A 12,907-nucleotide genomic window follows, 5' to 3' on the forward strand; every position below is an offset into this window, starting at 1 on the left:
ATTGTGATATTATGATTGGGATAGGACATTTTTAATTCTTTTATTTCATCTGGCTCCATTGAGGTCCATTCATCTGGAAATGCACATGACAATGCAGGACGCAGTACAGAGTTGATGAATCAGTGAGGCTTTTCAATCAACCAATTAAGAAAAGCATCTGAAGGATATTACTGTAGTGACAATTATAATATAAGGATGTGTTGCACAGAGACAAATGAAGGGAAGTATGGAATGGTACACTGTGGTACACAAGACAAATCTGAGCTTGATGCACAGCAACATGATGTTAAAAGTAGCCTATTATAATTTAGTTATATAATAATATTCAAATGTAGGCTTACAATATAAATACATCTAAACAAATGAAAATGGCGTTATTCGAAGAGTCTGGGGGGTTTATTTTATGACAATGAATGTCATCAAATACATTTCTTTTATTTCTTTTGCCAAATAACAGTTGCTGGTTTCATACAGCAGTGATGATGGTTTATTGTGAAAGTCTCGCCCGGAAGTCCTCCACTTCGCCTGCCTCTAGCTTGACGCCAGTGTGTTGGGATTCAGTGTGGCAGCAGGGGAAATCAGGGAAATCTGGGATATCTGGGAAAGCGGAGTCGGTGAAAACCGGGAATAAACCGGCAGATATCCCGACGAAGCTTTGGCCGTCACGCCGCGGGGCTCCCCGCCGGACACCTCTCCTCTGTCTTCCCGCTGCTGGCTGCGGTTTTTTCTCCCAGAAATCTCCCTGGATCCGCACGGTAAGTAGCCCAATTCCCCTTCACCTAAACGCATCTCTATCCCACCACATTCAACCCGCTTTCTCTTCCTCTCGCTGTTTTTGCTGTCTGGGATAAACCTGGTCGCGGTTAAAAGCCCGACACTGCAGCTTGGTGCTGTGACAAACGGTGAGCAGAGCCGTTAATTAACATCCGCTGGAATAAAAGCCAATTAATCCCGTCAGCGGCTGCATGTGTACGCAGAGAAAGGAGAGGGGTGGGGGTGACAGAGAAAACGACTAGCTCCACAGAAAAGCGGCTCTGATTCACTGAATTCATTCCAGTGGCTGCTGCTGCTGCATATGCACGCGCACACGCAGGCTTGGTCTGTGGCCGTAAGCGCCGTTTCTCATTGTGCATGTGTGTTTTTGCGGCGCCGTATTAATCGCCGCAGGGCCTGCAGAGCGCACACTCCCGGCCTGGATGCGCAGGTCGGCCGGGCAGCAGCAGCCGGCTGACAGCGCCTCTCCAGCCGGAGTATTTGCGTTGAGCGCTGCAGCTCGGAGGCCAGGCGTGCTGAGCTGACACAAGCAAGGCGTGGCATTCATATAGCGTTACACAGCCATGGGCGTGTTCCCCGCAGCTGCCACACAACTGACTGACATACAAAATGTCTTATTCATTAATCAGGCGTTAATTGCACTGACGTGAGCCTGTATGTGTATGATGTCATCGCTGTGTCCTGTTTGTATCTTTCATTGTGTTGTATTGAATGAGCAGCCAGGCCACAGTTTAGCCTCGAGCCTCATTTAAGAATCATTTAGAATTCAGCATCATCAGACATGCAGGCCTGCCATCTGTCTGTCTGTCTGTCTGTCTCTCTTCCTGCTGGTCAGCCTGTCTCACCCTCTTGTCCTCCAGCCACAGTGTACTGTACACTGTCTCACTGCCTCACTTCTAGAAGGTGAGCCTGTCTGTCTTCCTGCTGGCAGACCTGTCTCTGTGTCAACATTATGAGTTGTGATTATTCAGCCACACTGAGCATCAGGGTTTATTAGATCACTTTGTTATATTGGGATAACAGTCTTGGATTGGATGCATGATGGATACTGAATCAGTATGGATGCAACAGAACCCTCTCCAGGGTCTGGTGTTGTTTCAGAACCTTCCACACTGTTGAAATGTTGAACGGTTCATATTTAAATGGACAATTTTTAGGATGTCAGAGGCATCGATGGACTGTGTTTCAGAGATGTCTACTGAAGGTAGCATGCTAACCAGCTAGCCCTGGCCAGTTCCGTCTCCTAATACCACTTTGTACCTCAAGAGGTGACAGTCTGATAGCCCCTGTAGTTTCAGCTGGGGGATGTAAAAGTGGCGAGTTTGCTACTTTTTCTAATAAGTAAAATGTCAAGAAAGGAAATATTTTTACACGTTTTCTTTACTAAACAGAAAAAATACAACTGTCCGCCACCTGAATTGAAGTTTCTCTCTTTTACCAAACTGAGATGAGTTTAATTTCCTCATTAACTCATCGTAAAACACGCTTCTGTACTGTATCCTCTGTCTTCAAATCTACCTGAGGCTGTGTTGAGTCCCAGTCTGGTGTCCGGCCGTGTTCACTGGAAGGCAGCTAGGCCCAATAGAGCCGAGCCCTGTTGACCGCAGTGCTGGCAGACTCCAGTTAGCTAAGAAGCCCACTACCACACAGATAGCTACACCAAAGAGTAGCAGGTCCAGTATAGTGAGCAGCAGTTTGCGGTCATAGTGCCCCCTGTAGGTCTTGAGCTACTTCTTTCTTTCTTTAATTTCTTTCAAATGAAACCTTTAAGTGGTAATTTTAAAGATCTTACTTGGGGATGTTTAAATATGGAATTTTCGCCAATTTCATTCATTTACCCAAAGGACCAGAGTTCTCAAATGCTACATTTGCACAAAGTTAACTCAGGAATTATCTGATGTGTGAATAAGTAACCAGAGATTTGAAGGCAGCTTTCAGTACCTGGCAGTTCTTCAATGTAGAACAGACACATTTAGGTCAGCACCAAAGAAATCTTGAGATTGTATATACCTAGCCTGACCCTCCCTGATGGAAATTCATTAATTTTAGAGGTTGTAGGTGAGAATGTTTGCTCTTTCCATTGAAAGTGGCCCTTGAATATATTTCTCTGCCTTTTGTCCAAAGCAAACTGGAATAGGCTTTGACCTCTCTGTGGCCTTTGAAAAGGGGAAATGGGTACGGAGAATAAATCTTTCCGTGCATTAATACATATCCTTGTACACAAGAGCACATGAAATAAACACATTTTTATCCATCCCATAGAACTGCATGGTGATTTGAAGTGTGATTTTAAACAAAGCAGAATTTTTCAAACAATGTCTCTTCCAGCGTTTATTACTGTGTTTGAACATAATGTACTTACAATCAAATCCTCTCTCAACACTGTTGTCTGCAACCAGACCCATCAGAGGCTAAGAGTAATCATTCGGACAGGCTTGAGACGTCCCACCTCTATAACACACTTGCGTGCAGCAAAGTGGGGCACTATCTCGCAGTAGTGCTGAGGGTTAACTGGAGTATAAAAATCCCTGCTGCCCTACTTCAACTGAAGGCTGCTCTGACTGTATCCAACCAGCCAGTTAGTCTGAGCTTCACGTCTGAGACCAGCAGGGTCCTGGTTTACTGATTCAGTATCCTTCACTGCTCACCCCATGGTGTTCCTCCTCCCAATGACCCATCTCATGCTGATCTAGCAGTGGGGCATTATCTTTTGATTGTGTTTGAGTTGTCATAGGTGTTCTGTTCTTCACATTGATGTCATTTAAGCAGCTGGTTATCACTAATAAGAAGGTGAATCATCAGAGATATCCTGATGGAATTTGAAGCTGATCTATTATGATGTAGTAATAGTGTGCTTTGACAAGTTTCTAGAGATATCTGGTTACTTCTGCTCCTAAAGATGACAATGCTAGTCCGTCCACTGTGCTTCAAGATATCGTGGCAACTGGACTGACTGCATTACAATTTGCTGTTAGTATTCGCACTCCCCTCATGGTGATACAGTAGAGTTTTTAAAACACCACCGGCAGCTCAGGACAGGTTATCTCAAAACCACTTAAGTTTTGCTATGCTGTTGTCAAATGGAACAGTTGTCCTGGTGGTTACAACATGGGTAGTCGTGGACATTATATATGTGACCAACATATCTGCCATATGCAAGGCAACAGCAACCTATACGTTGTATTTCAGTGCCATATTGATGAAATAAACTCCATGGGACTAACAACTACAATATATTAAAGTGGAAACAGACAACTTTACCCCCCCAGCGATTCCAAGTGGCATTACTGTTGTCACAACTGTTGCAAAGACAACCAGGCTGTTTAAGTTTTCCTCATAGTAGCGACTACTAACAACACAGGACATAATGTCAGTTTATTCATTCAGTTAGTCTATAATGGAGACATGAAAGCAGATAGAAATGTTGCCAGCCTGACTGGCCTTCAATTATCCCAGAGATGTTGTGCCCTGTGGCAGACAGGGTAGCACAGTGAAAGCGAGGATCATAAGAGAACAATGTAAACCGGATAGTGTCATTACATTATATAGCCATTACTTTGAGTAATCAACATAAAGTTAATAATGATATGTTAAAAAAAACTACTTGTCTATTGGTAGTTAAACTACCCATCCAGTGAAAAATTAACTTCCATCGCATGGCGTCTGCCAGTTCTCAAAACATCATCACATGATCAAACACGTCACAAGTTGTGAACTCAGAGCTTTCAGGAAAACTCTACAGACAAAGTCATTAACCTCAGTATGGACTCGTACAGACTCTCCAGTGAACACTAAAATTGACCTCATTTGAATTTGAATGCAGCATCAAAATTTGCAGTAGATATTAATACATACTACATACTAATTATATGTAGTGTGTGTACTAAGATTTTATAGTGAACAGTTTTTTTTCTAGTATAGAGTAAAAAACAATCAGTTTCACACAAACAGGAAATGTGATGAGCCAACGTCAATCAAAGTGTGACTGGAATGTCAAAGACAGTTGAACTTCTAAAACAAACTAAACGTTATTTTTGTTTGTGAGATTCTCCTACAGCTCATCCATTTCCTGTTTGTATGTGGGAAAATGTGAAAAGTGTTTATTAATATGAATAGCTGATTGGAGCATCATGTTTTGTCATTTTTCCAACATAACACACAACATAAAGACCACCTGCTAAGAGTAAGTATGTAGTACAGAATTAGGACACAAAATAGTCTAATGAACCTTTATGTACTGTTGTCTGTCACCTTCAGGCCTTTTACATCCACTAATACACTGGAAATATCAAAATGTCCGAGTTGTTGACATGAAATGAAGATTCAGCCACAGATCAAGATATTAGTGATAATACAGTCACAGTCAAGGTAATATGAATATTCAGTTCAATCCCCAGCTATGCTCAGACACTTAAATACATGACTGCTGTGGGAATTGTACATCTGTATTTCCAGGCTGGCCTGCGAGCATGAAGAGACCATGCGGGTCTTGTGTTCTTCCTCTGGCAGCTCTGCAGCCATCTTGTAAACATCAGACTCACTGCACTGGTTACATCTGTATCAGCTGCTCTGCTGCAGTTTGTCAGAAGATTCTCACTGGTGGCTGCGAGAGGTCAACCCAGGTCACCATCTGATGTTGTTTTCTTCTCCCTCTCTGTCTCTCTTTGTGCGTCTCTTTTCGCCAAGTGTATGGAAAAGTCATCCCTCCTTTTCTCAGGAAATTCCTCCTTGTCCCAGGGGTGAGACAGACAGAGAGGGTGTGAAGGAGCTACAGAGCAGCTCTGCTTCAGAGGGACACTCCAGGCCTCGCTTTCTTATTTAAACATCTTTTATTTGGTTGCACCCTCTGAGTATGTAACAGTTGTGAAAAAGGACTGTTATGACACTTTTCAACCTTGGTGCATTCAAGAAGGCTCAGACACTCGAGATTTAACATTGGGCCCCTACAAAGCCATGAGTTTAATGCACGAAACAGTCATCACTGTAAGAAAGCATGTGTGAAACTAATGTCTTCACACATTTCACATGACTATTACTTTAAATCAGATAGAAAACATGTGTCTCTGTGTGAACTGGAACACATATATGTAAATAGCTCTCACCTACAGTAGAGTGTTTGAAGCTGTTAAGTACACTATAGTGTAATGCAGCACTACTGTGTAGTAGTCTATAGTGCAGTCTGTTTTGCTGCGTCAGTGCTAAACCTGCAGAGACACTCACACATTAAACATTGGAGCATGAAATATGAGATGGTGTGTGTGTGTGTGTGTAGAGTGTGTGTGTCATCCATGGCTGTGTCTGTTGGACTGTGACCAGTTTGTCTGGTTGGCAGTGATGTAGAGTGCTTATCTGCTTATTGCGATGCTATGGTAAGGGTTGCAAGACATTCTGGGCAGATTAACTGAAGGGCCCAGACACGGCAAACCTATATCAAAGAACTAGCTGCGATGAAGGCTGACTGTGGCGTCGCCTCACATCACCTGTGTCTCGACGAATAGCTACACTTGATCACACCGCAAAGACTACAGCTGACAGCCAACTGCGTGAGAGGAACTAACTCTGAATACCACCAGGTGGAATTAGTCTATATTCGTCATTCCTAAAGGGAAGCTGGAAGACTCAGGACTGCGGATATACCAATTGTGGTTTAATGAAGCAGCGTTTGCATTTTCACACCACCCTCACTAATATATCCACCTCTAATCGAGAATATATCTGGGAGATAGTTGCAAATGGCACTAGCAAAGAGGCGACAAAGAAAAATTAGGAGAAACTGCACTAAATGGGTGAAATCACGGATACTGCAGCACCAGGCTCAATGGGCTTTCCCTTTCTTTGTCTGTTTCTCTTCTCGTGCACTGATTTGAAAGCTGCAGACAAGGGCTGACTAGTGCCAATGATGTGGGACACATCGCAACAACCAGGGCCACCATGCTCACCGACGGTCCTGACATTGGCCGATGGCCAACTGTAAGTCTGGTGTGTTAGGGCCTCAAGGCTTCATGGCTAACCAGTCTAATGCAGGATGGCTAGTATGGCTCAAATGCTACATACTGTTTCATTCAATGATTTTCATTATTGCCCGTCATTACTTTAATATTCATTGGGAGTATCTGTCTTGGTGAATTTGATTGCATGTTGTCTTTATTATCATTTTGACTTCCAAAAATCAGTTGTCACCAGTAGAGACTGCTGCACAAATACACTCAGTTACCAGTTTATTAGGTGGCCTAGTTAAAACGAATTTAGCTGAATACAACAGCAGTAACTGCTCCCTCCTCCCTAAGGTTTTAATGTTCAGTATCTGTTGAAACTGTTTTAGAGAGATCTTCATTCAACTTTATGCTCATTTTGGTGGCTGTTTGTGGTATTTTTGAATTTTATAGTGTTATGTGTGATTATTGCATTTAGAGGTGTTTCTGATATTTAATTAATATACCCATCGAGGGTCGACTGTATTGCAGCAGCTGGGGGTGTAGGACTTTTAGTTGTGTTAATAAGGTGTTAAGGGTTAGTCATTTTCCCCGTACTGCCAACCAATTGTTCTCTTATTTTAATGGACTAAGGTAACCTTTGTACTGGAGAATGCCCTGACCAAGCACACTGAGGGTTTTTTGCAATTATCCATCACATCTTCTGTTGCCCATGTGTCTACTAACTTATACCATTTGTATTTCTGCAAACCAGTAAAAAAAGAAAAAAAAACATGTCAAAATTCTCTCGAAATTCTGACTGCTTAGAAGCTGTTGGTTCTGGCTCAGCGTTTCAGAGCCATCAGTGTGGGTGACACAGATAACTAAAGCACCTTGATGGAGTCTCCTGAGCCTGAACCAGCTGTCTAGCCTCGGTAGATTAACAGCCATATTCACATGTATAATAAAAATGGCCTAGTTTCAGTCGGGTTGAGATTAGATATTGGATTAAATATTAAAGGAAAGCTTGAGTAGAAGCTGAACAAAGAAGCTGTTTAATTTTTTAATGAAGTTGAAATCCAACACAGGTAAATAGCATTACATGAAAATCATCATCATCAGGACACCAGTGAAAGGTGTTAAGCTTAGCTGTGCAGTAATGAATGCATTAAAGTTAATTTATTATTATAAAACTGTTATCATACAATGCACAAGAAGGTCAGAAAGCAGTGAGTAAATAAGTGATTCTTATTGTTTAAAGTCGTTTCAGGACATGTTGAGGTCACACAGTCTTCTTTCAAACACACAACATGTCTGTGCTTTCTGTATAGACTGAACTCGACTGTGATACCAGCTGTGTGGTTGAGTGTGTGATTAGCATCTGTATCTCGTGTCCCCTCTCTCTCATATTAATGTTGATCTGCATGTGTGTCTGTGTGCGTGCGCACTGATAACAATGAATGCTTTTTCTGCTGTTTGTTGTTGAAACAGGCAGCTGGCAGCTGAATGCAATGACTCAGCCTGTGTGTATGTTTGTGTGTGAGTGGGTGGGTGTGCGTGAAGACACACACACACACACAGTGACAAACACACTATTAATGGAGTATCCAGATGAGGTAACAGTACTCAAGTTTCCTCTGTCTCCTCTTAGTTAACTGCTCTGTAAACTAAACATCGGGAACAAACAGCAGAACAATGAAAGAGCCTGGTGGTGCGTTCACTACATAGTATTTTAAAATGTTTGTACATAGGTGATAGGATTTCACTGGTTCTATGATACTATTTCTGTGGTATGTGCACCAGGGAAACCCTCAGAAACCCATCAGGGTCCAGAGGTCAGGGATGCCATTTAGAAAGCTGGTGCTGGTCTGAAGAACATTCCTGTAATAGTCTCGGTGACGTGGTTAAGAACAAGGAAATCTGGGAAAACAAACTAAAAGAACTGGATGTTTCACTGGTGGGTTCAGTCGTCACTATAAAAATCCAGTCAGCTTATCATACAGCCAGCAAAAACACAGGCGAACAGATCAAAAGACAAAAAAAGACTTCTAGATACTCAAACAGAGAACAGAGAAGATGTTATAACTGATGTACAAGAACGTAAAGTTTTGATTTAAATCAAGAACCGACAGAGGATATGATCAAAGAGTGTGTAAACAAGAACCCAACTGATTTTTAGGGACGATTTTGAACCCGTTATTGGGGATTTAAAAAAATTCTGATATCGATATAACGTCAAGGATCAAGGATCCCTCAGATGTGGTTATAACACATGTGACAAGGGTACATATGGAACAGAGGCAAAAAAAAAAAATGGATTGACTGGAATTTTAATAATTATAAATTATCCCTCACATCATTTTTCTGCACAAAAAGTTTTCATATCAGGGCATATTGGACAACATATACACATACATCCATCTGTGATGGGCCAATATTAGCCGATAACACATGACTGGACACAGTTCAGTTGTTACCAAAGAAATGGAGATTTGATACCCAGCCAGCATTTGAACATTCAGCAGTAAGGTTGTGTTAATGCTGTGTTTCCTCATGTCTGTGTCATTTCATTATCGAACTTAAATTAATATTATTTGTCCAATTGTTAAAAACAGATTTAAGAAAAGATTTATTTGACAGTTCTGCATTGAGAAAATATATCTTCTGAACATAACAGCATGATGGCTTTACTTTGATTTCAGTATTTCCCTTCAGTGTCTGTGTGTGGATCTGTTGTGGCAGGAAGCTTTGGACAGGATTCTGTACAGACTCCCTTCATCTTCATTTTGAAGAAAGCAGCGAAGTTCAAACAGTTTTCAACCAGCAGCAGCAGCAGCAGCACTGTCTGTCTCTGTCTCTCTTTAATTCCAGACAGATGTAGAGTCACTCTGGCTGCTGTTGCTGTGGTACTGCACAGCCCTCGTTCTTGGAAAATTTAATCTCATTTCTTCTTTTCTGTTTTTTTTTTTCTATTCTTTTATTTTTCCCTTTCGTGTTTTTCCTCAGCTGCATAACTCTTGCCAAGGCACTTTTTCGCTCCTTCCCTCTCTCTCTTTGTCTTTCTGTGTCTATGTACCCCGGCTCTCATGGAGATCCAGGAGCAGGCTGTGCAGCTGGGGATCAGGACTGTCATTTTGACTGTGTTGAATGGAGGCTGACTGCGTTCCCCTCTGTATACTCTCCATGAATATTCTGCCATAGCAGTTGAGGAAGATCCTTCACTTGAGATTCAAATTGAAGGAAAAAATACATTGTAGTTGATGAAAGGTAGTAATGCCACAATCTAAACAAAAATCCATTACCTAATATTACAAACGTGTCAGACAAATGTTAATGCTGTAACGGGCTGAGGTGGAGCTAATTTATAGACTGTTGGAATGTTTATATCAACTGTTATTAACTTACCATAGAAATATTGATACTGACACATACATTGGCCAATTAGCAACAAGAAATTCAAGCACAGAAATGGCACAGTCCACTAGAGGGCGCTGACATTTTTAATTTCCAACAGCAAATTTTACAACTGAAGAAGAAGAAGAAGAAGAAGAAGAAGAAGAAGAATGTAATGGATTGTAATTTGACAGCCTTTACTTTTGAACAGACAGTCCAAAATGGAGGAAGCCCTTGTAGCTTATTAGCTCTGTTTCATTGAACCTCCTGGAGTACAAACAGCTCCACTAAAGAAGCATGCTTGTCAACAGTAATGATACAGGAGTTAATTGTAGAAATACTTTACTTGAACTGCCCTAACTAGCTTGTTGCCAACTAAATGTTAGCATGCTAGCTAGCTGAGAGAGTTAATGTGACATTACGAGCATGTTCTCGGTTAGCTAGCATGTTACCAGTTGCCATGCCAGCTGTGGTTTTTCATGCTGTTGGTGGATTATCCATTTTGTTGTTGTTTATTTTGTTTTTATTTATTCTGTGCTTTGCTTATGTTGTGTTCATTTTAAAGACAAATACATTGTCAAAGCTTTTAAGTCTCAAATAGTCGATATCAGCATCTGCCTCAAAAATGTTATCTCCGTGGTTCTAAAAAAGACAAACCATGACAATAAAAATGTTGTTGAAAAGAAGAGCCGAACCTGGACCCAAACAGATAATCCCCTGGTAGCATGATTACCAATGGAAAGGGCAAAGTTAGCTGATTTTTGGCCCGTTAGTCTGACATTATAGTACAAAGAAATAAAACAAGTCACAGAAGAGCAGATTATGTCTTGAGCTCTGCCACATAACCTTCAATGTGTGTGTCTTTGACGTTTAAAGGAAATGATGTTTTTATAAAGTGTGTGTGTGGTGGTGTGTTTATGTGTGTGAGAGGGCGAAACAAAGTGAGAGTGTGTTTGGGGTTTGTCGGTTGGTTGGTCAGCCTGGTTTGAAGTAACTGTTGACACAGTAAGTTGTGAGTGTGTGTGTGTGGGTGTGCGTTGGCTTGAAGAAGCTGTTGATACTGTAAGCCTGTCTGTTTTCCATTGCTCATACTAAGAGAGAAAAGTACAGGCATTGAACCTGTGTGTGTGTGTGTGTGTGTGTGGTTGGGTGTGCGTGTGTGCGTGTGTGTGTGTGTGGTTGGGTGTGTGTGTGTGTGTGTGTGTGTGTGTGTGTGTGTGTGTGTGGTTGGATGTGTGTGTGTGTGTGTGTGTGTGTGGTTGGATGTGTGTTAATGTTATGGCTTGGAGTACGCCTGGAACAGCTACTGTTTTTCTGTGCTGGCTCTTTCATACATGAAAACACGCACACTCACACGTGAACTTAGTCCAGACCAAACCACAGATACCTTCTATATCCAGACAGCTCTCCAGTGGAGATGGAAAGTATGTGAGCCTTCTTTCTGTCTGCTGACTTTTGTCCCAGTGTGAATCAAAACAGTATCGATGTGGATTTATTCTGTGAGGCTCTCTCTCTCTGTATGGAGCGGAGTGCTGCTGAGCTGTGAGACGGGATCGGCTGTGACAGAGGTCAAGATTCAGACTCACACCACTCATGGCAGTATCTTTACTGTCGCCCACAGAGATACAGAAATTAATCTACATAATTGACTTGTTAGTTGGGGAAACTGCAGTAGTAACTGCAGAGTCAAGTCTGTGTGGTTGGCTTGTGACTTAACATGGAGGGTTGCCAGCTCAAATCCTCTGGCCGTTTTGGAAAAATGTGGGGATGGAAAGTGAATAAGAAATATGCTCGCCTACTTCAGCAATTACTGTGTAGGTGTCTGTCAGCAAGTCAGCCCAAAAACTCCTCAGCTCTTTGAGAAAACAGTTGCACTGCATTCAGATCCTGTTCAGCAGTGCAGCTTATGTTTCCTCCTCCTGTGGTAAACCAGCCAAGTATAGGCCTATAGAGCTGATCATGTGACTCCATACCCAGATTTATCCAGCAGCTCCAATAGACTGTGGCTACATAGTGTCATATTTTTGTCTTGGTTTGATATCTGTATGACAGTTCAGCTGACGTGTATTGGTAGCTGGATGAAGCAGTTGGCTGTTCAGTGTGATCATCAGACTGAATTTGTTTCTGTCTACCTATAAAGGTCCAGTTGGCTTGGATTGGGGCTGGGTGGCATGGCCTTCAAATACTATTTCAACATTTGTAGGCTATATGGATCTTGATATTTTTGAAATCTCCCCAAAAGCATTTCCTTAATGCTTGGACTTGACGAGAAAATCAAATATGACTATTTTTGACCAAATACCTTGAATGCTATGACAATATTGTAGGGATGACTATTGGCACGTTCACAGTAAATGAATACAATGATATTTTTGATCAATAATCATCAGTAATGTGGATATAATGACTACGTGGGTAAATGCAAGTATAAGAACAAGTAAAACATTCTGGTTAGCTCAGAAAATGACATCACTCTACTGTAATGCAGCCTTTAAAACCAGGAAAAGACAACATTTATGACATATCATGACATCAAGGAATCTAAAATCCAAGATGATTAATGGTCTCATATCACCATGTAATATCATGATATATATCAACCAGTACTAGTTTGGGTGTTTTCTAACTAAGAAAATGGTTATAAATGAGTACAACATCATAACTATTTGAATGCTGAAGAAAATCTGCAGTCTAGAATAGGTTTGGATGATGTCTACTGAACTGGCATATGACAGGGTCCACAGTGAAACATTGTAATTGATGATGACATCATTGTTGGCAGGTGGGGGTTACTTTATGTTTCTGAGTTTGATCAACTCTGACAACCA

General features: G+C 41.6%; 1 protein-coding gene across 2 annotated transcripts in view; it reads left to right on the forward strand.

Annotated features, from left to right (window-relative positions):
• Nucleotides 1-515: 515 nt before the first annotated feature.
• raph1a (Ras association (RalGDS/AF-6) and pleckstrin homology domains 1a) overlaps nucleotides 516-12,907 on the forward strand; it is an 81,986-nt gene continuing 69,594 nt past the window's right edge. For both annotated transcript variants that reach the window (XM_084362099.1, XM_084362101.1), the window contains exon 1: nucleotides 516-755. The gene's annotated coding sequence lies outside the window, so the exon portion shown is untranslated. The remainder of the gene's footprint in view (nucleotides 756-12,907) is intronic.

This window comes from Pagrus pagrus (assembly GCF_965226575.1).
Source record: "Pagrus pagrus genome assembly, chromosome: 9".
Taxonomy (NCBI): Eukaryota; Metazoa; Chordata; class Actinopteri; order Spariformes; family Sparidae; genus Pagrus; species Pagrus pagrus.